Source organism: Ascaphus truei, unplaced genomic scaffold (genome assembly GCF_040206685.1).
Source record: "Ascaphus truei isolate aAscTru1 unplaced genomic scaffold, aAscTru1.hap1 HAP1_SCAFFOLD_240, whole genome shotgun sequence".
Lineage (NCBI taxonomy): Eukaryota > Metazoa > Chordata > Amphibia > Anura > Ascaphidae > Ascaphus > Ascaphus truei.
Window position 1 is genome coordinate 255398 of NW_027455323.1, and position 22970 is coordinate 278367.

General features: G+C 41.5%; 49 non-coding genes across 49 annotated transcripts; all 49 read left to right on the forward strand.

Moving 5' to 3' along the window:
• The first annotated feature begins 147 nt into the window (after positions 1-147).
• LOC142478778 (5S ribosomal RNA) lies at positions 148-266 on the forward strand. The gene has a single exon (XR_012793510.1). It is a non-coding gene; the product is annotated as a 5S ribosomal RNA (ribosomal RNA).
• Positions 267-552: 286 nt separating this feature from the next.
• LOC142479401 (5S ribosomal RNA) lies at positions 553-671 on the forward strand. The gene has a single exon (XR_012794094.1). It is a non-coding gene; the product is annotated as a 5S ribosomal RNA (ribosomal RNA).
• A 286-nt stretch (positions 672-957) lies between these two features.
• On the forward strand, positions 958-1076 carry LOC142478779 (5S ribosomal RNA). Its single transcript, XR_012793511.1, has one exon. It is a non-coding gene; the product is annotated as a 5S ribosomal RNA (ribosomal RNA).
• A 286-nt stretch (positions 1077-1362) lies between these two features.
• LOC142478780 (5S ribosomal RNA) lies at positions 1363-1481 on the forward strand. Its single transcript, XR_012793512.1, has one exon. It is a non-coding gene; the product is annotated as a 5S ribosomal RNA (ribosomal RNA).
• A 286-nt stretch (positions 1482-1767) lies between these two features.
• LOC142478871 (5S ribosomal RNA) lies at positions 1768-1886 on the forward strand. The gene has a single exon (XR_012793603.1). It is a non-coding gene; the product is annotated as a 5S ribosomal RNA (ribosomal RNA).
• Positions 1887-2172: 286 nt separating this feature from the next.
• On the forward strand, positions 2173-2291 carry LOC142479704 (5S ribosomal RNA). The gene has a single exon (XR_012794386.1). It is a non-coding gene; the product is annotated as a 5S ribosomal RNA (ribosomal RNA).
• Positions 2292-2577: 286 nt separating this feature from the next.
• On the forward strand, positions 2578-2696 carry LOC142479634 (5S ribosomal RNA). The gene has a single exon (XR_012794319.1). It is a non-coding gene; the product is annotated as a 5S ribosomal RNA (ribosomal RNA).
• A 676-nt stretch (positions 2697-3372) lies between these two features.
• Positions 3373-3491, forward strand: LOC142478781 (5S ribosomal RNA). Its single transcript, XR_012793513.1, has one exon. It is a non-coding gene; the product is annotated as a 5S ribosomal RNA (ribosomal RNA).
• Positions 3492-3777: 286 nt separating this feature from the next.
• Positions 3778-3896, forward strand: LOC142478783 (5S ribosomal RNA). Its single transcript, XR_012793515.1, has one exon. It is a non-coding gene; the product is annotated as a 5S ribosomal RNA (ribosomal RNA).
• Positions 3897-4182: 286 nt separating this feature from the next.
• LOC142479402 (5S ribosomal RNA) lies at positions 4183-4301 on the forward strand. Its single transcript, XR_012794095.1, has one exon. It is a non-coding gene; the product is annotated as a 5S ribosomal RNA (ribosomal RNA).
• Positions 4302-4587: 286 nt separating this feature from the next.
• LOC142478784 (5S ribosomal RNA) lies at positions 4588-4706 on the forward strand. Its single transcript, XR_012793516.1, has one exon. It is a non-coding gene; the product is annotated as a 5S ribosomal RNA (ribosomal RNA).
• A 286-nt stretch (positions 4707-4992) lies between these two features.
• On the forward strand, positions 4993-5111 carry LOC142478785 (5S ribosomal RNA). Its single transcript, XR_012793517.1, has one exon. It is a non-coding gene; the product is annotated as a 5S ribosomal RNA (ribosomal RNA).
• Positions 5112-5397: 286 nt separating this feature from the next.
• LOC142479705 (5S ribosomal RNA) lies at positions 5398-5516 on the forward strand. Its single transcript, XR_012794387.1, has one exon. It is a non-coding gene; the product is annotated as a 5S ribosomal RNA (ribosomal RNA).
• Positions 5517-5802: 286 nt separating this feature from the next.
• LOC142478786 (5S ribosomal RNA) lies at positions 5803-5921 on the forward strand. The gene has a single exon (XR_012793518.1). It is a non-coding gene; the product is annotated as a 5S ribosomal RNA (ribosomal RNA).
• A 286-nt stretch (positions 5922-6207) lies between these two features.
• LOC142478787 (5S ribosomal RNA) lies at positions 6208-6326 on the forward strand. The gene has a single exon (XR_012793519.1). It is a non-coding gene; the product is annotated as a 5S ribosomal RNA (ribosomal RNA).
• A 286-nt stretch (positions 6327-6612) lies between these two features.
• LOC142479706 (5S ribosomal RNA) lies at positions 6613-6731 on the forward strand. Its single transcript, XR_012794388.1, has one exon. It is a non-coding gene; the product is annotated as a 5S ribosomal RNA (ribosomal RNA).
• Positions 6732-7017: 286 nt separating this feature from the next.
• Positions 7018-7136, forward strand: LOC142478788 (5S ribosomal RNA). Its single transcript, XR_012793520.1, has one exon. It is a non-coding gene; the product is annotated as a 5S ribosomal RNA (ribosomal RNA).
• A 286-nt stretch (positions 7137-7422) lies between these two features.
• LOC142478883 (5S ribosomal RNA) lies at positions 7423-7541 on the forward strand. The gene has a single exon (XR_012793614.1). It is a non-coding gene; the product is annotated as a 5S ribosomal RNA (ribosomal RNA).
• A 286-nt stretch (positions 7542-7827) lies between these two features.
• On the forward strand, positions 7828-7946 carry LOC142479707 (5S ribosomal RNA). Its single transcript, XR_012794389.1, has one exon. It is a non-coding gene; the product is annotated as a 5S ribosomal RNA (ribosomal RNA).
• A 286-nt stretch (positions 7947-8232) lies between these two features.
• Positions 8233-8351, forward strand: LOC142479635 (5S ribosomal RNA). The gene has a single exon (XR_012794320.1). It is a non-coding gene; the product is annotated as a 5S ribosomal RNA (ribosomal RNA).
• Positions 8352-9027: 676 nt separating this feature from the next.
• Positions 9028-9146, forward strand: LOC142478789 (5S ribosomal RNA). Its single transcript, XR_012793521.1, has one exon. It is a non-coding gene; the product is annotated as a 5S ribosomal RNA (ribosomal RNA).
• A 204-nt stretch (positions 9147-9350) lies between these two features.
• LOC142479222 (5S ribosomal RNA) lies at positions 9351-9469 on the forward strand. Its single transcript, XR_012793953.1, has one exon. It is a non-coding gene; the product is annotated as a 5S ribosomal RNA (ribosomal RNA).
• Positions 9470-9755: 286 nt separating this feature from the next.
• Positions 9756-9874, forward strand: LOC142479403 (5S ribosomal RNA). The gene has a single exon (XR_012794096.1). It is a non-coding gene; the product is annotated as a 5S ribosomal RNA (ribosomal RNA).
• Positions 9875-10160: 286 nt separating this feature from the next.
• On the forward strand, positions 10161-10279 carry LOC142478790 (5S ribosomal RNA). Its single transcript, XR_012793522.1, has one exon. It is a non-coding gene; the product is annotated as a 5S ribosomal RNA (ribosomal RNA).
• A 286-nt stretch (positions 10280-10565) lies between these two features.
• Positions 10566-10684, forward strand: LOC142478894 (5S ribosomal RNA). The gene has a single exon (XR_012793625.1). It is a non-coding gene; the product is annotated as a 5S ribosomal RNA (ribosomal RNA).
• A 286-nt stretch (positions 10685-10970) lies between these two features.
• LOC142479709 (5S ribosomal RNA) lies at positions 10971-11089 on the forward strand. Its single transcript, XR_012794391.1, has one exon. It is a non-coding gene; the product is annotated as a 5S ribosomal RNA (ribosomal RNA).
• Positions 11090-11375: 286 nt separating this feature from the next.
• LOC142479636 (5S ribosomal RNA) lies at positions 11376-11494 on the forward strand. Its single transcript, XR_012794321.1, has one exon. It is a non-coding gene; the product is annotated as a 5S ribosomal RNA (ribosomal RNA).
• Positions 11495-12170: 676 nt separating this feature from the next.
• Positions 12171-12289, forward strand: LOC142478791 (5S ribosomal RNA). The gene has a single exon (XR_012793523.1). It is a non-coding gene; the product is annotated as a 5S ribosomal RNA (ribosomal RNA).
• A 286-nt stretch (positions 12290-12575) lies between these two features.
• Positions 12576-12694, forward strand: LOC142478792 (5S ribosomal RNA). Its single transcript, XR_012793524.1, has one exon. It is a non-coding gene; the product is annotated as a 5S ribosomal RNA (ribosomal RNA).
• A 286-nt stretch (positions 12695-12980) lies between these two features.
• On the forward strand, positions 12981-13099 carry LOC142479404 (5S ribosomal RNA). Its single transcript, XR_012794097.1, has one exon. It is a non-coding gene; the product is annotated as a 5S ribosomal RNA (ribosomal RNA).
• Positions 13100-13385: 286 nt separating this feature from the next.
• LOC142478794 (5S ribosomal RNA) lies at positions 13386-13504 on the forward strand. The gene has a single exon (XR_012793526.1). It is a non-coding gene; the product is annotated as a 5S ribosomal RNA (ribosomal RNA).
• Positions 13505-13790: 286 nt separating this feature from the next.
• On the forward strand, positions 13791-13909 carry LOC142478905 (5S ribosomal RNA). The gene has a single exon (XR_012793636.1). It is a non-coding gene; the product is annotated as a 5S ribosomal RNA (ribosomal RNA).
• A 286-nt stretch (positions 13910-14195) lies between these two features.
• Positions 14196-14314, forward strand: LOC142479207 (5S ribosomal RNA). The gene has a single exon (XR_012793938.1). It is a non-coding gene; the product is annotated as a 5S ribosomal RNA (ribosomal RNA).
• A 286-nt stretch (positions 14315-14600) lies between these two features.
• Positions 14601-14719, forward strand: LOC142479637 (5S ribosomal RNA). The gene has a single exon (XR_012794322.1). It is a non-coding gene; the product is annotated as a 5S ribosomal RNA (ribosomal RNA).
• Positions 14720-15395: 676 nt separating this feature from the next.
• On the forward strand, positions 15396-15514 carry LOC142479208 (5S ribosomal RNA). The gene has a single exon (XR_012793939.1). It is a non-coding gene; the product is annotated as a 5S ribosomal RNA (ribosomal RNA).
• Positions 15515-15800: 286 nt separating this feature from the next.
• LOC142479394 (5S ribosomal RNA) lies at positions 15801-15919 on the forward strand. The gene has a single exon (XR_012794087.1). It is a non-coding gene; the product is annotated as a 5S ribosomal RNA (ribosomal RNA).
• A 676-nt stretch (positions 15920-16595) lies between these two features.
• Positions 16596-16714, forward strand: LOC142479413 (5S ribosomal RNA). Its single transcript, XR_012794105.1, has one exon. It is a non-coding gene; the product is annotated as a 5S ribosomal RNA (ribosomal RNA).
• A 286-nt stretch (positions 16715-17000) lies between these two features.
• LOC142479209 (5S ribosomal RNA) lies at positions 17001-17119 on the forward strand. The gene has a single exon (XR_012793940.1). It is a non-coding gene; the product is annotated as a 5S ribosomal RNA (ribosomal RNA).
• A 286-nt stretch (positions 17120-17405) lies between these two features.
• LOC142479639 (5S ribosomal RNA) lies at positions 17406-17524 on the forward strand. The gene has a single exon (XR_012794324.1). It is a non-coding gene; the product is annotated as a 5S ribosomal RNA (ribosomal RNA).
• A 676-nt stretch (positions 17525-18200) lies between these two features.
• Positions 18201-18319, forward strand: LOC142479414 (5S ribosomal RNA). Its single transcript, XR_012794106.1, has one exon. It is a non-coding gene; the product is annotated as a 5S ribosomal RNA (ribosomal RNA).
• A 286-nt stretch (positions 18320-18605) lies between these two features.
• On the forward strand, positions 18606-18724 carry LOC142479210 (5S ribosomal RNA). The gene has a single exon (XR_012793941.1). It is a non-coding gene; the product is annotated as a 5S ribosomal RNA (ribosomal RNA).
• Positions 18725-19010: 286 nt separating this feature from the next.
• On the forward strand, positions 19011-19129 carry LOC142479396 (5S ribosomal RNA). The gene has a single exon (XR_012794089.1). It is a non-coding gene; the product is annotated as a 5S ribosomal RNA (ribosomal RNA).
• A 676-nt stretch (positions 19130-19805) lies between these two features.
• Positions 19806-19924, forward strand: LOC142479415 (5S ribosomal RNA). The gene has a single exon (XR_012794107.1). It is a non-coding gene; the product is annotated as a 5S ribosomal RNA (ribosomal RNA).
• A 286-nt stretch (positions 19925-20210) lies between these two features.
• Positions 20211-20329, forward strand: LOC142479211 (5S ribosomal RNA). Its single transcript, XR_012793942.1, has one exon. It is a non-coding gene; the product is annotated as a 5S ribosomal RNA (ribosomal RNA).
• A 286-nt stretch (positions 20330-20615) lies between these two features.
• Positions 20616-20734, forward strand: LOC142479640 (5S ribosomal RNA). The gene has a single exon (XR_012794325.1). It is a non-coding gene; the product is annotated as a 5S ribosomal RNA (ribosomal RNA).
• Positions 20735-21410: 676 nt separating this feature from the next.
• On the forward strand, positions 21411-21529 carry LOC142479416 (5S ribosomal RNA). The gene has a single exon (XR_012794108.1). It is a non-coding gene; the product is annotated as a 5S ribosomal RNA (ribosomal RNA).
• A 286-nt stretch (positions 21530-21815) lies between these two features.
• Positions 21816-21934, forward strand: LOC142478916 (5S ribosomal RNA). The gene has a single exon (XR_012793647.1). It is a non-coding gene; the product is annotated as a 5S ribosomal RNA (ribosomal RNA).
• A 286-nt stretch (positions 21935-22220) lies between these two features.
• Positions 22221-22339, forward strand: LOC142479710 (5S ribosomal RNA). The gene has a single exon (XR_012794392.1). It is a non-coding gene; the product is annotated as a 5S ribosomal RNA (ribosomal RNA).
• Positions 22340-22625: 286 nt separating this feature from the next.
• LOC142478795 (5S ribosomal RNA) lies at positions 22626-22744 on the forward strand. Its single transcript, XR_012793527.1, has one exon. It is a non-coding gene; the product is annotated as a 5S ribosomal RNA (ribosomal RNA).
• The last annotated feature ends 226 nt before the right edge of the window (positions 22745-22970 follow it).

Consider the following 22970-nt stretch of genomic DNA (forward strand, 5'->3'; position numbering starts at 1 on the left):
CCTTCCAAAATAGAATTCTGACATCAAGAATTCCGTCTATAGTACATTTGAGTGCACCTGTCATTTTCTCAGTCTCTGTGTATGCATGGAGCAAGATATAGGCTCATGGATTTAAGAATGAGAGGATATCATGAGACAGCAATCTCCACCTACGGCCATACTACCTTGACAGCGCCCGATCCCGTCAGATCTCGGAAGCTAAGCAGGGTGAGGCTTGATTAGTACTGGGTTGGGAGACTGCCTGGGAATACCAGGTGCTGTAGGGGTTTTTATTTTTCGCTTCCCTAATGAAAATATACATGGCATTCCTCGCAGCAAATGAAAATGTTTCATTTCTTGCTACTTTTTTCCCGCAGTGGCAAAGAAATATATCGTTTTTTCCTCTGAAAGTTCAACACAATGCAACCTTCCAAAATAGAATTCTGACATCAAGAATTCCGTCTATAGTACATTTGAGTGCACCTGTCATTTTCTCAGTCTCTGTGTATGCATGGAGCAAGATATAGGCTCATGGATTTAAGAATGAGAGGATATCATGAGACAGCAATCTCCACCTACGGCCATACTACCTTGAAAGCGCCCGATCCCGTCAGATCTCGGAAGCTAAGCAGGGCGAGGCTTGATTAGTACTGGGTTGGGAGACTGCCTGGGAATACCAGGTGCTGTGGGTGTTTTTATTTTTTGCTTCCCTAATGAAAATATACATGGCATTCCTTGCAGCAAATGAAAATGTTTCATTTTTTACTACTTTTTTCCCGCAGTGGCAAAGAAATCTATCGTTTTTTCCTCTGAAAGTTCAACACAATGCAACCTTCCAAAATAGAATTCTGACATCAAGAATTCCGTCTATAGTACATTTGAGTGCACCTGTCATTTTCTCAGTCTCTGTGTATGCATGGAGCAAGATATAGGCTCATGGATTTAAGAATGAGAGGATATCATGAGACAGCAATCTCCACCTACGGCCATACTACCTTGACAGCGCCCGATCCCGTCAGATCTCGGAAGCTAAGCAGGGTGAGGCTTGATTAGTACTGGGTTGGGAGACTGCCTGGGAATACCAGGTGCTGTAGGGGTTTTTATTTTTCGCTTCCCTAATGAAAATATACATGGCATTCCTCGCAGCAAATGAAAATGTTTCATTTCTTGCTACTTTTTTCCCGCAGTGGCAAAGAAATATATCGTTTTTTCCTCTGAAAGTTCAACACAATGCAACCTTCCAAAATAGAATTCTGACATCAAGAATTCCGTCTATAGTACATTTGAGTGCACCTGTCATTTTCTCAGTCTCTGTGTATGCATGGAGCAAGATATAGGCTCATGGATTTAAGAATGAGAGGATATCATGAGACAGCAATCTCCACCTACGGCCATACTACCTTGACAGCGCCCGATCCCGTCAGATCTCGGAAGCTAAGCAGGGTGAGGCTTGATTAGTACTGGGTTGGGAGACTGCCTGGGAATACCAGGTGCTGTAGGGGTTTTTATTTTTCGCTTCCCTAATGAAAATATACATGGCATTCCTCGCAGCAAATGAAAATGTTTCATTTCTTGCTACTTTTTTCCCGCAGTGGCAAAGAAATATATCGTTTTTTCCTCTGAAAGTTCAACACAATGCAACCTTCCAAAATAGAATTCTGACATCAAGAATTCCGTCTATAGTACATTTGAGTGCACCTGTCATTTTCTCAGTCTCTGTGTATGCATGGAGCAAGATATAGGCTCATGGATTTAAGAATGAGAGGATATCATGAGACAGCAATCTCCACCTACGGCCATACTACCTTGAAAGCGCCCGATCCCGTCAGATCTCGGAAGCTAAGCAGGGTGAGGCTTGATTAGTACTGGGTTGGGAGACTGCCTGGGAATACCAGGTGCTGTGGGTGTTTTTATTTTTTGCTTCCCTAATGAAAATATACATGGCATTCCTTGCAGCAAATGAAAATGTTTCATTTTTTACTACTTTTTTCCCGCAGTGGCAAAGAAATCTATCGTTTTTTCCTCTGAAAGTTCAACACAATGCAACCTTCCAAAATAGAATTCTGACATCAAGAATTCCGTCTATAGTACATTTGAGTGCACCTGTCATTTTCTCAGTCTCTGTGTATGCATGGAGCAAGATATAGGCTCATGGATTTAAGAATGAGAGGATATCATGAGACAGCAATCTCCACCTACGGCCATACTACCTTGACAGCGCCCGATCCCGTCAGATCTCGGAAGCTAAGCAGGGTGAGGCTTGATTAGTACTGGGTTGGGAGACTGCCTGGGAATACCAGGTGCTGTGGGTGTTTTTATTTTTTGCTTCCCTAATGAAAATATACATGGCATTCCTTGCAGCAAATTAAAATGTTTCATTTTTTACTACTTTTTTCCCGCAGTGGCAAAGAAATCTATCGTTTTTTCCTCTGAAAGTTCAACACAATGCAACCTTCCAAAATAGAATTCTGACATCAAGAATTCCGTCTATAGTACATTTGAGTGCACCTGTCATTTTCTCAGTCTCTGTGTATGCATGGAGCAAGATATAGGCTCATGGATTTAAGAATGAGAGGATATCATGAGACAGCAACCTCCACCTACGGCCATACTACCTTGAAAGCTCCCGATCCCGTCAGATCTCGGAAGCTAAGCAGGGTGAGGCTTGATTAGTACTGGGTTGGGAGACTGCCTGGGAATACCAGGTGCTGTAGGGGTTTTTATTTTTCGCTTCCCTAATGAAAATATACATGGCATTCCTCGCAGCAAATGAAAATGTTTCATTTCTTGCTACTTTTTTCCCGGAGTGGCAAAGAAATATATTGTTTTTTCCTCTGAAAGTTCAACACAATGCAACCTTCCAAAATAGAATTCTGACATCAAGAATTCCGTCTATAGTATATTTGAGTGCACCTGTCATTTTCTCAGTCTCTGATTTAATTTCTCCATTTAAGGTAATTCTTCAAGAATGTATTTTTTTAACGGTCACAATAATACACTTATGCCTCCCATGTCATTTAGAAATATATCATACAGGCCTCAGAACACTCAGCATGTTATATGGTGAGCTTGTGGCTCACAGAGTTGGGGTGTGCAGTGTTCAAGCTGATACTTGGAAGAGATAGTGAGTTCAAATCCAAACAGGAGGAGGTTGAATATAGGCACCTCTGAAATTTTTTACTACTTTTTTCCCGCAGTGGCAAAGAAATCTATCGTTTTTTCCTCTGAAAGTTCAACACAATGCAACCTTCCAAAATAGAATTCTGACATCAAGAATTCCGTCTATAGTACATTTGAGTGCACCTGTCATTTTCTCAGTCTCTGTGTATGCATGGAGCAAGATATAGGCTCATGGATTTAAGAATGAGAGGATATCATGAGACAGCAATCTCCACCTACGGCCATACTACCTTGACAGCGCCCGATCCCGTCAGATCTCGGAAGCTAAGCAGGGTGAGGCTTGATTAGTACTGGGTTGGGAGACTGCCTGGGAATACCAGGTGCTGTAGGGGTTTTTATTTTTCGCTTCCCTAATGAAAATATACATGGCATTCCTCGCAGCAAATGAAAATGTTTCATTTCTTGCTACTTTTTTCCCGCAGTGGCAAAGAAATATATCGTTTTTTCCTCTGAAAGTTCAACACAATGCAACCTTCCAAAATAGAATTCTGACATCAAGAATTCCGTCTATAGTACATTTGAGTGCACCTGTCATTTTCTCAGTCTCTGTGTATGCATGGAGCAAGATATAGGCTCATGGATTTAAGAATGAGAGGATATCATGAGACAGCAATCTCCACCTACGGCCATACTACCTTGACAGCGCCCGATCCCGTCAGATCTCGGAAGCTAAGCAGGGTGAGGCTTGATTAGTACTGGGTTGGGAGACTGCCTGGGAATACCAGGTGCTGTAGGGGTTTTTATTTTTCGCTTCCCTAATGAAAATATACATGGCATTCCTCGCAGCAAATGAAAATGTTTCATTTCTTGCTACTTTTTTCCCGCAGTGGCAAAGAAATATATCGTTTTTTCCTCTGAAAGTTCAACACAATGCAACCTTCCAAAATAGAATTCTGACATCAAGAATTCCGTCTATAGTACATTTGAGTGCACCTGTCATTTTCTCAGTCTCTGTGTATGCATGGAGCAAGATATAGGCTCATGGATTTAAGAATGAGAGGATATCATGAGACAGCAATCTCCACCTACGGCCATACTACCTTGAAAGCGCCCGATCCCGTCAGATCTCGGAAGCTAAGCAGGGCGAGGCTTGATTAGTACTGGGTTGGGAGACTGCCTGGGAATACCAGGTGCTGTGGGTGTTTTTATTTTTTGCTTCCCTAATGAAAATATACATGGCATTCCTTGCAGCAAATGAAAATGTTTCATTTTTTACTACTTTTTTCCCGCAGTGGCAAAGAAATCTATCGTTTTTTCCTCTGAAAGTTCAACACAATGCAACCTTCCAAAATAGAATTCTGACATCAAGAATTCCGTCTATAGTACATTTGAGTGCACCTGTCATTTTCTCAGTCTCTGTGTATGCATGGAGCAAGATATAGGCTCATGGATTTAAGAATGAGAGGATATCATGAGACAGCAATCTCCACCTACGGCCATACTACCTTGACAGCGCCCGATCCCGTCAGATCTCGGAAGCTAAGCAGGGTGAGGCTTGATTAGTACTGGGTTGGGAGACTGCCTGGGAATACCAGGTGCTGTAGGGGTTTTTATTTTTCGCTTCCCTAATGAAAATATACATGGCATTCCTCGCAGCAAATGAAAATGTTTCATTTCTTGCTACTTTTTTCCCGCAGTGGCAAAGAAATATATCGTTTTTTCCTCTGAAAGTTCAACACAATGCAACCTTCCAAAATAGAATTCTGACATCAAGAATTCCGTCTATAGTACATTTGAGTGCACCTGTCATTTTCTCAGTCTCTGTGTATGCATGGAGCAAGATATAGGCTCATGGATTTAAGAATGAGAGGATATCATGAGACAGCAATCTCCACCTACGGCCATACTACCTTGACAGCGCCCGATCCCGTCAGATCTCGGAAGCTAAGCAGGGTGAGGCTTGATTAGTACTGGGTTGGGAGACTGCCTGGGAATACCAGGTGCTGTAGGGGTTTTTATTTTTCGCTTCCCTAATGAAAATATACATGGCATTCCTCGCAGCAAATGAAAATGTTTCATTTCTTGCTACTTTTTTCCCGCAGTGGCAAAGAAATATATCGTTTTTTCCTCTGAAAGTTCAACACAATGCAACCTTCCAAAATAGAATTCTGACATCAAGAATTCCGTCTATAGTACATTTGAGTGCACCTGTCATTTTCTCAGTCTCTGTGTATGCATGGAGCAAGATATAGGCTCATGGATTTAAGAATGAGAGGATATCATGAGACAGCAATCTCCACCTACGGCCATACTACCTTGACAGCGCCCGATCCCGTCAGATCTCGGAAGCTAAGCAGGGTGAGGCTTGATTAGTACTGGGTTGGGAGACTGCCTGGGAATACCAGGTGCTGTGGGTGTTTTTATTTTTTGCTTCCCTAATGAAAATATACATGGCATTCCTTGCAGCAAATGAAAATGTTTCATTTTTTACTACTTTTTTCCCGCAGTGGCAAAGAAATCTATCGTTTTTTCCTCTGAAAGTTCAACACAATGCAACCTTCCAAAATAGAATTCTGACATCAAGAATTCCGTCTATAGTACATTTGAGTGCACCTGTCATTTTCTCAGTCTCTGTGTATGCATGGAGCAAGATATAGGCTCATGGATTTAAGAATGAGAGGATATCATGAGACAGCAATCTCCACCTACGGCCATACTACCTTGACAGCGCCCGATCCCGTCAGATCTCGGAAGCTAAGCAGGGTGAGGCTTGATTAGTACTGGGTTGGGAGACTGCCTGGGAATACCAGGTGCTGTAGGGGTTTTTATTTTTCGCTTCCCTAATGAAAATATACATGGCATTCCTCGCAGCAAATGAAAATGTTTCATTTCTTGCTACTTTTTTCCCGCAGTGGCAAAGAAATATATCGTTTTTTCCTCTGAAAGTTCAACACAATGCAACCTTCCAAAATAGAATTCTGACATCAAGAATTCCGTCTATAGTACATTTGAGTGCACCTGTCATTTTCTCAGTCTCTGTGTATGCATGGAGCAAGATATAGGCTCATGGATTTAAGAATGAGAGGATATCATGAGACAGCAATCTCCACCTACGGCCATACTACCTTGACAGCGCCCGATCCCGTCAGATCTCGGAAGCTAAGCAGGGTGAGGCTTGATTAGTACTGGGTTGGGAGACTGCCTGGGAATACCAGGTGCTGTAGGGGTTTTTATTTTTCGCTTCCCTAATGAAAATATACATGGCATTCCTCGCAGCAAATGAAAATGTTTCATTTCTTGCTACTTTTTTCCCGCAGTGGCAAAGAAATATATCGTTTTTTCCTCTGAAAGTTCAACACAATGCAACCTTCCAAAATAGAATTCTGACATCAAGAATTCCGTCTATAGTACATTTGAGTGCACCTGTCATTTTCTCAGTCTCTGTGTATGCATGGAGCAAGATATAGGCTCATGGATTTAAGAATGAGAGGATATCATGAGACAGCAATCTCCACCTACGGCCATACTACCTTGACAGCGCCCGATCCCGTCAGATCTCGGAAGCTAAGCAGGGTGAGGCTTGATTAGTACTGGGTTGGGAGACTGCCTGGGAATACCAGGTGCTGTGGGTGTTTTTATTTTTTGCTTCCCTAATGAAAATATACATGGCATTCCTTGCAGCAAATGAAAATGTTTCATTTTTTACTACTTTTTTCCCGCAGTGGCAAAGAAATCTATCGTTTTTTCCTCTGAAAGTTCAACACAATGCAACCTTCCAAAATAGAATTCTGACATCAAGAATTCCGTCTATAGTACATTTGAGTGCACCTGTCATTTTCTCAGTCTCTGTGTATGCATGGAGCAAGATATAGGCTCATGGATTTAAGAATGAGAGGATATCATGAGACAGCAATCTCCACCTACGGCCATACTACCTTGACAGCGCCCGATCCCGTCAGATCTCGGAAGCTAAGCAGGGTGAGGCTTGATTAGTACTGGGTTGGGAGACTGCCTGGGAATACCAGGTGCTGTAGGGGTTTTTATTTTTCGCTTCCCTAATGAAAATATACATGGCATTCCTCGCAGCAAATGAAAATGTTTCATTTCTTGCTACTTTTTTCCCGCAGTGGCAAAGAAATATATCGTTTTTTCCTCTGAAAGTTCAACACAATGCAACCTTCCAAAATAGAATTCTGACATCAAGAATTCCGTCTATAGTACATTTGAGTGCACCTGTCATTTTCTCAGTCTCTGTGTATGCATGGAGCAAGATATAGGCTCATGGATTTAAGAATGAGAGGATATCATGAGACAGCAATCTCCACCTACGGCCATACTACCTTGAAAGCGCCCGATCCCGTCAGATCTCGGAAGCTAAGCAGGGTGAGGCTTGATTAGTACTGGGTTGGGAGACTGCCTGGGAATACCAGGTGCTGTGGGTGTTTTTATTTTTTGCTTCCCTAATGAAAATATACATGGCATTCCTTGCAGCAAATGAAAATGTTTCATTTTTTACTACTTTTTTCCCGCAGTGGCAAAGAAATCTATCGTTTTTTCCTCTGAAAGTTCAACACAATGCAACCTTCCAAAATAGAATTCTGACATCAAGAATTCCGTCTATAGTACATTTGAGTGCACCTGTCATTTTCTCAGTCTCTGTGTATGCATGGAGCAAGATATAGGCTCATGGATTTAAGAATGAGAGGATATCATGAGACAGCAATCTCCACCTACGGCCATACTACCTTGACAGCGCCCGATCCCGTCAGATCTCGGAAGCTAAGCAGGGTGAGGCTTGATTAGTACTGGGTTGGGAGACTGCCTGGGAATACCAGGTGCTGTGGGTGTTTTTATTTTTTGCTTCCCTAATGAAAATATACATGGCATTCCTTGCAGCAAATTAAAATGTTTCATTTTTTACTACTTTTTTCCCGCAGTGGCAAAGAAATCTATCGTTTTTTCCTCTGAAAGTTCAACACAATGCAACCTTCCAAAATAGAATTCTGACATCAAGAATTCCGTCTATAGTACATTTGAGTGCACCTGTCATTTTCTCAGTCTCTGTGTATGCATGGAGCAAGATATAGGCTCATGGATTTAAGAATGAGAGGATATCATGAGACAGCAACCTCCACCTACGGCCATACTACCTTGAAAGCTCCCGATCCCGTCAGATCTCGGAAGCTAAGCAGGGTGAGGCTTGATTAGTACTGGGTTGGGAGACTGCCTGGGAATACCAGGTGCTGTAGGGGTTTTTATTTTTCGCTTCCCTAATGAAAATATACATGGCATTCCTCGCAGCAAATGAAAATGTTTCATTTCTTGCTACTTTTTTCCCGGAGTGGCAAAGAAATATATTGTTTTTTCCTCTGAAAGTTCAACACAATGCAACCTTCCAAAATAGAATTCTGACATCAAGAATTCCGTCTATAGTATATTTGAGTGCACCTGTCATTTTCTCAGTCTCTGATTTAATTTCTCCATTTAAGGTAATTCTTCAAGAATGTATTTTTTTAACGGTCACAATAATACACTTATGCCTCCCATGTCATTTAGAAATATATCATACAGGCCTCAGAACACTCAGCATGTTATATGGTGAGCTTGTGGCTCACAGAGTTGGGGTGTGCAGTGTTCAAGCTGATACTTGGAAGAGATAGTGAGTTCAAATCCAAACAGGAGGAGGTTGAATATAGGCACCTCTGAAATTTTTTACTACTTTTTTCCCGCAGTGGCAAAGAAATCTATCGTTTTTTCCTCTGAAAGTTCAACACAATGCAACCTTCCAAAATAGAATTCTGACATCAAGAATTCCGTCTATAGTACATTTGAGTGCACCTGTCATTTTCTCAGTCTCTGTGTATGCATGGAGCAAGATATAGGCTCATGGATTTAAGAATGAGAGGATATCATGAGACAGCAATCTCCACCTACGGCCATACTACCTTGACAGCGCCCGATCCCGTCAGATCTCGGAAGCTAAGCAGGGTGAGGCTTGATTAGTACTGGGTTGGGAGACTGCCTGGGAATACCAGGTGCTGTAGGGGTTTTTATTTTTCGCTTCCCTATATCGTTTTTTCCTCTGAAAGTTCAACACAATGCAACCTTCCAAAATAGAATTCTGACATCAAGAATTCCGTCTATAGTACATTTGAGTGCACCTGTCATTTTCTCAGTCTCTGTGTATGCATGGAGCAAGATATAGGCTCATGGATTTAAGAATGAGAGGATATCATGAGACAGCAATCTCCACCTACGGCCATACTACCTTGACAGCGCCCGATCCCGTCAGATCTCGGAAGCTAAGCAGGGTGAGGCTTGATTAGTACTGGGTTGGGAGACTGCCTGGGAATACCAGGTGCTGTTGGGGTTTTTATTTTTCGCTTCCCTAATGAAAATATACATGGCATTCCTCGCAGCAAATGAAAATGTTTCATTTCTTGCTACTTTTTTCCCGCAGTGGCAAAGAAATATATCGTTTTTTCCTCTGAAAGTTCAACACAATGCAACCTTCCAAAATAGAATTCTGACATCAAGAATTCCGTCTATAGTACATTTGAGTGCACCTGTCATTTTCTCAGTCTCTGTGTATGCATGGAGCAAGATATAGGCTCATGGATTTAAGAATGAGAGGATATCATGAGACAGCAATCTCCACCTACGGCCATACTACCTTGAAAGCGCCCGATCCCGTCAGATCTCGGAAGCTAAGCAGGGCGAGGCTTGATTAGTACTGGGTTGGGAGACTGCCTGGGAATACCAGGTGCTGTGGGTGTTTTTATTTTTTGCTTCCCTAATGAAAATATACATGGCATTCCTTGCAGCAAATGAAAATGTTTCATTTTTTACTACTTTTTTCCCGCAGTGGCAAAGAAATCTATCGTTTTTTCCTCTGAAAGTTCAACACAATGCAACCTTCCAAAATAGAATTCTGACATCAAGAATTCCGTCTATAGTACATTTGAGTGCACCTGTCATTTTCTCAGTCTCTGTGTATGCATGGAGCAAGATATAGGCTCATGGATTTAAGAATGAGAGGATATCATGAGACAGCAATCTCCACCTACGGCCATACTACCTTGACAGCGCCCGATCCCGTCAGATCTCGGAAGCTAAGCAGGGTGAGGCTTGATTAGTACTGGGTTGGGAGACTGCCTGGGAATACCAGGTGCTGTAGGGGTTTTTATTTTTCGCTTCCCTAATGAAAATATACATGGCATTCCTCGCAGCAAATGAAAATGTTTCATTTCTTGCTACTTTTTTCCCGCAGTGGCAAAGAAATATATCGTTTTTTCCTCTGAAAGTTCAACACAATGCAACCTTCCAAAATAGAATTCTGACATCAAGAATTCCGTCTATAGTACATTTGAGTGCACCTGTCATTTTCTCAGTCTCTGTGTATGCATGGAGCAAGATATAGGCTCATGGATTTAAGAATGAGAGGATATCATGAGACAGCAATCTCCACCTACGGCCATACTACCTTGAAAGCGCCCGATCCCGTCAGATCTCGGAAGCTAAGCAGGGTGAGGCTTGATTAGTACTGGGTTGGGAGACTGCCTGGGAATACCAGGTGCTGTGGGTGTTTTTATTTTTTGCTTCCCTAATGAAAATATACATGGCATTCCTTGCAGCAAATGAAAATGTTTCATTTTTTACTACTTTTTTCCCGCAGTGGCAAAGAAATCTATCGTTTTTTCCTCTGAAAGTTCAACACAATGCAACCTTCCAAAATAGAATTCTGACATCAAGAATTCCGTCTATAGTACATTTGAGTGCACCTGTCATTTTCTCAGTCTCTGTGTATGCATGGAGCAAGATATAGGCTCATGGATTTAAGAATGAGAGGATATCATGAGACAGCAATCTCCACCTACGGCCATACTACCTTGACAGCGCCCGATCCCGTCAGATCTCGGAAGCTAAGCAGGGTGAGGCTTGATTAGTACTGGGTTGGGAGACTGCCTGGGAATACCAGGTGCTGTGGGTGTTTTTATTTTTTGCTTCCCTAATGAAAATATACATGGCATTCCTTGCAGCAAATTAAAATGTTTCATTTTTTACTACTTTTTTCCCGCAGTGGCAAAGAAATCTATCGTTTTTTCCTCTGAAAGTTCAACACAATGCAACCTTCCAAAATAGAATTCTGACATCAAGAATTCCGTCTATAGTACATTTGAGTGCACCTGTCATTTTCTCAGTCTCTGTGTATGCATGGAGCAAGATATAGGCTCATGGATTTAAGAATGAGAGGATATCATGAGACAGCAACCTCCACCTACGGCCATACTACCTTGAAAGCTCCCGATCCCGTCAGATCTCGGAAGCTAAGCAGGGTGAGGCTTGATTAGTACTGGGTTGGGAGACTGCCTGGGAATACCAGGTGCTGTAGGGGTTTTTATTTTTCGCTTCCCTAATGAAAATATACATGGCATTCCTCGCAGCAAATGAAAATGTTTCATTTCTTGCTACTTTTTTCCCGGAGTGGCAAAGAAATATATTGTTTTTTCCTCTGAAAGTTCAACACAATGCAACCTTCCAAAATAGAATTCTGACATCAAGAATTCCGTCTATAGTATATTTGAGTGCACCTGTCATTTTCTCAGTCTCTGATTTAATTTCTCCATTTAAGGTAATTCTTCAAGAATGTATTTTTTTAACGGTCACAATAATACACTTATGCCTCCCATGTCATTTAGAAATATATCATACAGGCCTCAGAACACTCAGCATGTTATATGGTGAGCTTGTGGCTCACAGAGTTGGGGTGTGCAGTGTTCAAGCTGATACTTGGAAGAGATAGTGAGTTCAAATCCAAACAGGAGGAGGTTGAATATAGGCACCTCTGAAATTTTTTACTACTTTTTTCCCGCAGTGGCAAAGAAATCTATCGTTTTTTCCTCTGAAAGTTCAACACAATGCAACCTTCCAAAATAGAATTCTGACATCAAGAATTCCGTCTATAGTACATTTGAGTGCACCTGTCATTTTCTCAGTCTCTGTGTATGCATGGAGCAAGATATAGGCTCATGGATTTAAGAATGAGAGGATATCATGAGACAGCAATCTCCACCTACGGCCATACTACCTTGACAGCGCCCGATCCCGTCAGATCTCGGAAGCTAAGCAGGGTGAGGCTTGATTAGTACTGGGTTGGGAGACTGCCTGGGAATACCAGGTGCTGTAGGGGTTTTTATTTTTCGCTTCCCTAATGAAAATATACATGGCATTCCTCGCAGCAAATGAAAATGTTTCATTTCTTGCTACTTTTTTCCCGCAGTGGCAAAGAAATATATCGTTTTTTCCTCTGAAAGTTCAACACAATGCAACCTTCCAAAATAGAATTCTGACATCAAGAATTCCGTCTATAGTACATTTGAGTGCACCTGTCATTTTCTCAGTCTCTGTGTATGCATGGAGCAAGATATAGGCTCATGGATTTAAGAATGAGAGGATATCATGAGACAGCAATCTCCACCTACGGCCATACTACCTTGACAGCGCCCGATCCCGTCAGATCTCGGAAGCTAAGCAGGGTGAGGCTTGATTAGTACTGGGTTGGGAGACTGCCTGGGAATACCAGGTGCTGTAGGGGTTTTTATTTTTCGCTTCCCTAATGAAAATATACATGGCATTCCTCGCAGCAAATGAAAATGTTTCATTTCTTGCTACTTTTTTCCCGCAGTGGCAAAGAAATATATCGTTTTTTCCTCTGAAAGTTCAACACAATGCAACCTTCCAAAATAGAATTCTGACATCAAGAATTCCGTCTATAGTACATTTGAGTGCACCTGTCATTTTCTCAGTCTCTGTGTATGCATGGAGCAAGATATAGGCTCATGGATTTAAGAATGAGAGGATATCATGAGACAGCAATCTCCACCTACGGCCATACTACCTTGAAAGCGCCCGATCCCGTCAGATCTCGGAAGCTAAGCAGGGCGAGGCTTGATTAGTACTGGGTTGGGAGACTGCCTGGGAATACCAGGTGCTGTGGGTGTTTTTATTTTTTGCTTCCCTAATGAAAATATACATGGCATTCCTTGCAGCAAATGAAAATGTTTCATTTTTTACTACTTTTTTCCCGCAGTGGCAAAGAAATCTATCGTTTTTTCCTCTGAAAGTTCAACACAATGCAACCTTCCAAAATAGAATTCTGACATCAAGAATTCCGTCTATAGTACATTTGAGTGCACCTGTCATTTTCTCAGTCTCTGTGTATGCATGGAGCAAGATATAGGCTCATGGATTTAAGAATGAGAGGATATCATGAGACAGCAATCTCCACCTACGGCCATACTACCTTGACAGCGCCCGATCCCGTCAGATCTCGGAAGCTAAGCAGGGTGAGGCTTGATTAGTACTGGGTTGGGAGACTGCCTGGGAATACCAGGTGCTGTAGGGGTTTTTATTTTTCGCTTCCCTAATGAAAATATACATGGCATTCCTCGCAGCAAATGAAAATGTTTCATTTCTTGCTACTTTTTTCCCGCAGTGGCAAAGAAATATATCGTTTTTTCCTCTGAAAGTTCAACACAATGCAACCTTCCAAAATAGAATTCTGACATCAAGAATTCCGTCTATAGTACATTTGAGTGCACCTGTCATTTTCTCAGTCTCTGTGTATGCATGGAGCAAGATATAGGCTCATGGATTTAAGAATGAGAGGATATCATGAGACAGCAATCTCCACCTACGGCCATACTACCTTGAAAGCGCCCGATCCCGTCAGATCTCGGAAGCTAAGCAGGGTGAGGCTTGATTAGTACTGGGTTGGGAGACTGCCTGGGAATACCAGGTGCTGTGGGTGTTTTTATTTTTTGCTTCCCTAATGAAAATATACATGGCATTCCTTGCAGCAAATGAAAATGTTTCATTTTTTACTACTTTTTTCCCGCAGTGGCAAAGAAATCTATCGTTTTTTCCTCTGAAAGTTCAACACAATGCAACCTTCCAAAATAGAATTCTGACATCAAGAATTCCGTCTATAGTACATTTGAGTGCACCTGTCATTTTCTCAGTCTCTGTGTATGCATGGAGCAAGATATAGGCTCATGGATTTAAGAATGAGAGGATATCATGAGACAGCAATCTCCACCTACGGCCATACTACATTGACAGCGCCCGATCCCGTCAGATCTCGGAAGCTAAGCAGGGTGAGGCTTGATTAGTACTGGGTTGGGAGACTGCCTGGGAATACCAGGTGCTGTGGGTGTTTTTATTTTTTGCTTCCCTAATGAAAATATACATGGCATTCCTTGCAGCAAATTAAAATGTTTCATTTTTTACTACTTTTTTCCCGCAGTGGCAAAGAAATCTATCGTTTTTTCCTCTGAAAGTTCAACACAATGCAACCTTCCAAAATAGAATTCTGACATCAAGAATTCCGTCTATAGTACATTTGAGTGCACCTGTCATTTTCTCAGTCTCTGTGTATGCATGGAGCAAGATATAGGCTCATGGATTTAAGAATGAGAGGATATCATGAGACAGCAACCTCCACCTACGGCCATACTACCTTGAAAGCTCCCGATCCCGTCAGATCTCGGAAGCTAAGCAGGGTGAGGCTTGATTAGTACTGGGTTGGGAGACTGCCTGGGAATACCAGGTGCTGTAGGGGTTTTTATTTTTCGCTTCCCTAATGAAAATATACATGGCATTCCTCGCAGCAAATGAAAATGTTTCATTTCTTGCTACTTTTTTCCCGGAGTGGCAAAGAAATATATTGTTTTTTCCTCTGAAAGTTCAACACAATGCAACCTTCCAAAATAGAATTCTGACATCAAGAATTCCGTCTATAGTATATTTGAGTGCACCTGTCATTTTCTCAGTCTCTGATTTAATTTCTCCATTTAAGGTAATTCTTCAAGAATGTATTTTTTTAACGGTCACAATAATACACTTATGCCTCCCATGTCATTTAGAAATATATCATACAGGCCTCAGAACACTCAGCATGTTATATGGTGAGCTTGTGGCTCACAGAGTTGGGGTGTGCAGTGTTCAAGCTGATACTTGGAAGAGATAGTGAGTTCAAATCCAAACAGGAGGAGGTTGAATATAGGCACCTCTGAAATTTTTTACTACTTTTTTCCCGCAGTGGCAAAGAAATCTATCGTTTTTTCCTCTGAAAGTTCAACACAATGCAACCTTCCAAAATAGAATTCTGACATCAAGAATTCCGTCTATAGTACATTTGAGTGCACCTGTCATTTTCTCAGTCTCTGTGTATGCATGGAGCAAGATATAGGCTCATGGATTTAAGAATGAGAGGATATCATGAGACAGCAATCTCCACCTACGGCCATACTACATTGACAGCGCCCGATCCCGTCAGATCTCGGAAGCTAAGCAGGGTGAGGCTTGATTAGTACTGGGTTGGGAGACTGCCTGGGAATACCAGGTGCTGTGGGTGTTTTTATTTTTTGCTTCCCTAATGAAAATATACATGGCATTCCTTGCAGCAAATGAAAATGTTTCATTTCTTGCTACTTTTTTCCCGCAGTGGCAAAGAAATATATCGTTTTTTCCTCTGAAAGTTCAACACAATGCAACCTTCCAAAATAGAATTCTGACATCAAGAATTCCGTCTATAGTACATTTGAGTGCACCTGTCATTTTCTCAGTCTCTGTGTATGCATGGAGCAAGATATAGGCTCATGGATTTAAGAATGAGAGGATATCATGAGACAGCAACCTCCACCTACGGCCATACTACCTTGAAAGCTCCCGATCCCGTCAGATCTCGGAAGCTAAGCAGGGTGAGGCTTGATTAGTACTGGGTTGGGAGACTGCCTGGGAATACCAGGTGCTGTGGGTGTTTTTATTTTTTGCTTCCCTAATGAAAATATACATGGCATTCCTTGCAGCAAATTAAAATGTTTCATTTTTTACTACTTTTTTCCCGCAGTGGCAAAGAAATATATTGTTTTTTCCTCTGAAAGTTCAACACAATGCAACCTTCCAAAATAGAATTCTGACATCAAGAATTCCGTCTATAGTATATTTGAGTGCACCTGTCATTTTCTCAGTCTCTGATTTAATTTCTCCATTTAAGGTAATTCTTCAAGAATGTATTTTTTTAACGGTCACAATAATACACTTATGCCTCCCATGTCATTTAGAAATATATCATACAGGCCTCAGAACACTCAGCATGTTATATGGTGAGCTTGTGGCTCACAGAGTTGGGGTGTGCAGTGTTCAAGCTGATACTTGGAAGAGATAGTGAGTTCAAATCCAAACAGGAGGAGGTTGAATATAGGCACCTCTGAAATTTTTTACTACTTTTTTCCCGCAGTGGCAAAGAAATCTATCGTTTTTTCCTCTGAAAGTTCAACACAATGCAACCTTCCAAAATAGAATTCTGACATCAAGAATTCCGTCTATAGTACATTTGAGTGCACCTGTCATTTTCTCAGTCTCTGTGTATGCATGGAGCAAGATATAGGCTCATGGATTTAAGAATGAGAGGATATCATGAGACAGCAATCTCCACCTACGGCCATACTACCTTGAAAGCGCCCGATCCCGTCAGATCTCGGAAGCTAAGCAGGGTGAGGCTTGATTAGTACTGGGTTGGGAGACTGCCTGGGAATACCAGGTGCTGTAGGGGTTTTTATTTTTCGCTTCCCTAATGAAAATATACATGGCATTCCTCGCAGCAAATGAAAATGTTTCATTTCTTGCTACTTTTTTCCCGCAGTGGCAAAGAAATATATCGTTTTTTCCTCTGAAAGTTCAACACAATGCAACCTTCCAAAATAGAATTCTGACATCAAGAATTCCGTCTATAGTACATTTGAGTGCACCTGTCATTTTCTCAGTCTCTGTGTATGCATGGAGCAAGATATAGGCTCATGGATTTAAGAATGAGAGGATATCATGAGACAGCAATCTCCACCTACGGCCATACTACATTGACAGCGCCCGATCCCGTCAGATCTCGGAAGCTAAGCAGGGTGAGGCTTGATTAGTACTGGGTTGGGAGACTGCCTGGGAATACCAGGTGCTGTGGGTGTTTTTATTTTTTGCTTCCCTAATGAAAATATACATGGCATTCCTTGCAGCAAATTAAAATGTTTCATTTTTTACTACTTTTTTCCCGCAGTGGCAAAGAAATCTATCGTTTTTTCCTCTGAAAGTTCAACACAATGCAACCTTCCAAAATAGAATTCTGACATCAAGAATTCCGTCTATAGTACATTTGAGTGCACCTGTCATTTTCTCAGTCTCTGTGTATGCATGGAGCAAGATATAGGCTCATGGATTTAAGAATGAGAGGATATCATGAGACAGCAACCTCCACCTACGGCCATACTACCTTGAAAGCTCCCGATCCCGTCAGATCTCGGAAGCTAAGCAGGGTGAGGCTTGATTAGTACTGGGTTGGGAGACTGCCTGGGAATACCAGGTGCTGTAGGGGTTTTTATTTTTCGCTTCCCTAATGAAAATATACATGGCATTCCTCGCAGCAAATGAAAATGTTTCATTTCTTGCTACTTTTTTCCCGGAGTGGCAAAGAAATATATTGTTTTTTCCTCTGAAAGTTCAACACAATGCAACCTTCCAAAATAGAATTCTGACATCAAGAATTCCGTCTATAGTATATTTGAGTGCACCTGTCATTTTCTCAGTCTCTGATTTAATTTCTCCATTTAAGGTAATTCTTCAAGAATGTATTTTTTTAACGGTCACAATAATACACTTATGCCTCCCATGTCATTTAGAAATATATCATACAGGCCTCAGAACACTCAGCATGTTATATGGTGAGCTTGTGGCTCACAGAGTTGGGGTGTGCAGTGTTCAAGCTGATACTTGGAAGAGATAGTGAGTTCAAATCCAAACAGGAGGAGGTTGAATATAGGCACCTCTGAAATTTTTTACTACTTTTTTCCCGCAGTGGCAAAGAAATCTATCGTTTTTTCCTCTGAAAGTTCAACACAATGCAACCTTCCAAAATAGAATTCTGACATCAAGAATTCCGTCTATAGTACATTTGAGTGCACCTGTCATTTTCTCAGTCTCTGTGTATGCATGGAGCAAGATATAGGCTCATGGATTTAAGAATGAGAGGATATCATGAGACAGCAATCTCCACCTACGGCCATACTACCTTGAAAGCGCCCGATCCCGTCAGATCTCGGAAGCTAAGCAGGGTGAGGCTTGATTAGTACTGGGTTGGGAGACTGCCTGGGAATACCAGGTGCTGTAGGGGTTTTTATTTTTCGCTTCCCTAATGAAAATATACATGGCATTCCTCGCAGCAAATGAAAATGTTTCATTTCTTGCTACTTTTTTCCCGCAGTGGCAAAGAAATATATCGTTTTTTCCTCTGAAAGTTCAACACAATGCAACCTTCCAAAATAGAATTCTGACATCAAGAATTCCGTCTATAGTACATTTGAGTGCACCTGTCATTTTCTCAGTCTCTGTGTATGCATGGAGCAAGATATAGGCTCATGGATTTAAGAATGAGAGGATATCATGAGACAGCAATCTCCACCTACGGCCATACTACATTGACAGCGCCCGATCCCGTCAGATCTCGGAAGCTAAGCAGGGTGAGGCTTGATTAGTACTGGGTTGGGAGACTGCCTGGGAATACCAGGTGCTGTGGGTGTTTTTATTTTTTGCTTCCCTAATGAAAATATACATGGCATTCCTTGCAGCAAATGAAAATGTTTCATTTCTTGCTACTTTTTTCCCGCAGTGGCAAAGAAATATATCGTTTTTTCCTCTGAAAGTTCAACACAATGCAACCTTCCAAAATAGAATTCTGACATCAAGAATTCCGTCTATAGTACATTTGAGTGCACCTGTCATTTTCTCAGTCTCTGTGTATGCATGGAGCAAGATATAGGCTCATGGATTTAAGAATGAGAGGATATCATGAGACAGCAACCTCCACCTACGGCCATACTACCTTGAAAGCTCCCGATCCCGTCAGATCTCGGAAGCTAAGCAGGGTGAGGCTTGATTAGTACTGGGTTGGGAGACTGCCTGGGAATACCAGGTGCTGTGGGTGTTTTTATTTTTTGCTTCCCTAATGAAAATATACATGGCATTCCTTGCAGCAAATTAAAATGTTTCATTTTTTACTACTTTTTTCCCGCAGTGGCAAAGAAATATATTGTTTTTTCCTCTGAAAGTTCAACACAATGCAACCTTCCAAAATAGAATTCTGACATCAAGAATTCCGTCTATAGTATATTTGAGTGCACCTGTCATTTTCTCAGTCTCTGATTTAATTTCTCCATTTAAGGTAATTCTTCAAGAATGTATTTTTTTAACGGTCACAATAATACACTTATGCCTCCCATGTCATTTAGAAATATATCATACAGGCCTCAGAACACTCAGCATGTTATATGGTGAGCTTGTGGCTCACAGAGTTGGGGTGTGCAGTGTTCAAGCTGATACTTGGAAGAGATAGTGAGTTCAAATCCAAACAGGAGGAGGTTGAATATAGGCACCTCTGAAATTTTTTACTACTTTTTTCCCGCAGTGGCAAAGAAATCTATCGTTTTTTCCTCTGAAAGTTCAACACAATGCAACCTTCCAAAATAGAATTCTGACATCAAGAATTCCGTCTATAGTACATTTGAGTGCACCTGTCATTTTCTCAGTCTCTGTGTATGCATGGAGCAAGATATAGGCTCATGGATTTAAGAATGAGAGGATATCATGAGACAGCAATCTCCACCTACGGCCATACTACCTTGAAAGCGCCCGATCCCGTCAGATCTCGGAAGCTAAGCAGGGTGAGGCTTGATTAGTACTGGGTTGGGAGACTGCCTGGGAATACCAGGTGCTGTAGGGGTTTTTATTTTTCGCTTCCCTAATGAAAATATACATGGCATTCCTCGCAGCAAATGAAAATGTTTCATTTCTTGCTACTTTTTTCCCGCAGTGGCAAAGAAATATATCGTTTTTTCCTCTGAAAGTTCAACACAATGCAACCTTCCAAAATAGAATTCTGACATCAAGAATTCCGTCTATAGTACATTTGAGTGCACCTGTCATTTTCTCAGTCTCTGTGTATGCATGGAGCAAGATATAGGCTCATGGATTTAAGAATGAGAGGATATCATGAGACAGCAATCTCCACCTACGGCCATACTACATTGACAGCGCCCGATCCCGTCAGATCTCGGAAGCTAAGCAGGGTGAGGCTTGATTAGTACTGGGTTGGGAGACTGCCTGGGAATACCAGGTGCTGTGGGTGTTTTTATTTTTTGCTTCCCTAATGAAAATATACATGGCATTCCTTGCAGCAAATTAAAATGTTTCATTTTTTACTACTTTTTTCCCGCAGTGGCAAAGAAATCTATCGTTTTTTCCTCTGAAAGTTCAACACAATGCAACCTTCCAAAATAGAATTCTGACATCAAGAATTCCGTCTATAGTACATTTGAGTGCACCTGTCATTTTCTCAGTCTCTGTGTATGCATGGAGCAAGATATAGGCTCATGGATTTAAGAATGAGAGGATATCATGAGACAGCAACCTCCACCTACGGCCATACTACCTTGAAAGCTCCCGATCCCGTCAGATCTCGGAAGCTAAGCAGGGTGAGGCTTGATTAGTACTGGGTTGGGAGACTGCCTGGGAATACCAGGTGCTGTAGGGGTTTTTATTTTTCGCTTCCCTAATGAAAATATACATGGCATTCCTCGCAGCAAATGAAAATGTTTCATTTCTTGCTACTTTTTTCCCGGAGTGGCAAAGAAATATATTGTTTTTTCCTCTGAAAGTTCAACACAATGCAACCTTCCAAAATAGAATTCTGACATCAAGAATTCCGTCTATAGTATATTTGAGTGCACCTGTCATTTTCTCAGTCTCTGATTTAATTTCTCCATTTAAGGTAATTCTTCAAGAATGTATTTTTTTAACGGTCACAATAATACACTTATGCCTCCCATGTCATTTAGAAATATATCATACAGGCCTCAGAACACTCAGCATGTTATATGGTGAGCTTGTGGCTCACAGAGTTGGGGTGTGCAGTGTTCAAGCTGATACTTGGAAGAGATAGTGAGTTCAAATCCAAACAGGAGGAGGTTGAATATAGGCACCTCTGAAATTTTTTACTACTTTTTTCCCGCAGTGGCAAAGAAATCTATCGTTTTTTCCTCTGAAAGTTCAACACAATGCAACCTTCCAAAATAGAATTCTGACATCAAGAATTCCGTCTATAGTACATTTGAGTGCACCTGTCATTTTCTCAGTCTCTGTGTATGCATGGAGCAAGATATAGGCTCATGGATTTAAGAATGAGAGGATATCATGAGACAGCAATCTCCACCTACGGCCATACTACCTTGAAAGCGCCCGATCCCGTCAGATCTCGGAAGCTAAGCAGGGTGAGGCTTGATTAGTACTGGGTTGGGAGACTGCCTGGGAATACCAGGTGCTGTAGGGGTTTTTATTTTTCGCTTCCCTAATGAAAATATACATGGCATTCCTCGCAGCAAATGAAAATGTTTCATTTCTTGCTACTTTTTTCCCGCAGTGGCAAAGAAATATATCGTTTTTTCCTCTGAAAGTTCAACACAATGCAACCTTCCAAAATAGAATTCTGACATCAAGAATTCCGTCTATAGTACATTTGAGTGCACCTGTCATTTTCTCAGTCTCTGTGTATGCATGGAGCAAGATATAGGCTCATGGATTTAAGAATGAGAGGATATCATGAGACAGCAATCTCCACCTACGGCCATACTACCTTGAAAGCGCCCGATCCCGTCAGATCTCGGAAGCTAAGCAGGGTGAGGCTTGATTAGTACTGGGTTGGGAGACTGCCTGGGAATACCAGGTGCTGTGGGTGTTTTTATTTTTTGCTTCCCTAATGAAAATATACATGGCATTCCTTGCAGCAAATGAAAATGTTTCATTTTTTACTACTTTTTTCCCGCAGTGGCAAAGAAATCTATCGTTTTTTCCTCTGAAAGTTCAACACAATGCAACCTTCCAAAATAGAATTCTGACATCAAGAATTCCGTCTATAGTACATTTGAGTGCACCTGTCATTTTCTCAGTCTCTGTGTATGCATGGAGCAAGATATAGGCTCATGGATTTAAGAATGAGAGGATATCATGAGACAGCAATCTCCACCTACGGCCATACTACCTTGACAGCGCCCGATCCCGTCAGATCTCGGAAGCTAAGCAGGGTGAGGCTTGATTAGTACTGGGTTGGGAGACTGCCTGGGAATACCAGGTGCTGTGGGTGTTTTTATTTTTTGCTTCCCTAATGAAAATATACATGGCATTCCTTGCAGCAAATTAAAATGTTTCATTTTTTACTACTTTTTTCCCGCAGTGGCAAAGAAATATATCGTTTTTTCCTCAGAAAGTTCAACACAATGCAACCTTCCAAAATAGAATTCTGACATCAAGAATTCCGTCTATAGTACATTTGAGTGCACCTGTCATTTTCTCAGTCTCTGTGTATGCATGGAGCAAGATATAGGCTCATGGATTTAAGAATGAGAGGATATCATGAGACAGCAATCTCCACCTACGGCCATACTACCTTGACAGCGCCCGATCCCGTCAGATCTCGGAAGCTAAGCAGGGTGAGGCTTGATTAGTACTGGGTTGGGAGACTGCCTGGGAATACCAGGTGCTGTAGGGGTTTTTATTTTTCGCTTCCCTAATGAAAATATACATGGCATTCCTCGCAGCAAATGAAAATGTTTCATTTCTTGCTACTTTTTTCCCGCAGTGGCAAAGAAATCTATCGTTTTTTCCTCTGAAAGTTCAACACAATGCAACCTTCCAAAATAGAATTCTGACATCAAGAATTCCGTCTATAGTACATTTGAGTGCACCTGTCATTTTCTCAGTCTCTGTGTATGCAT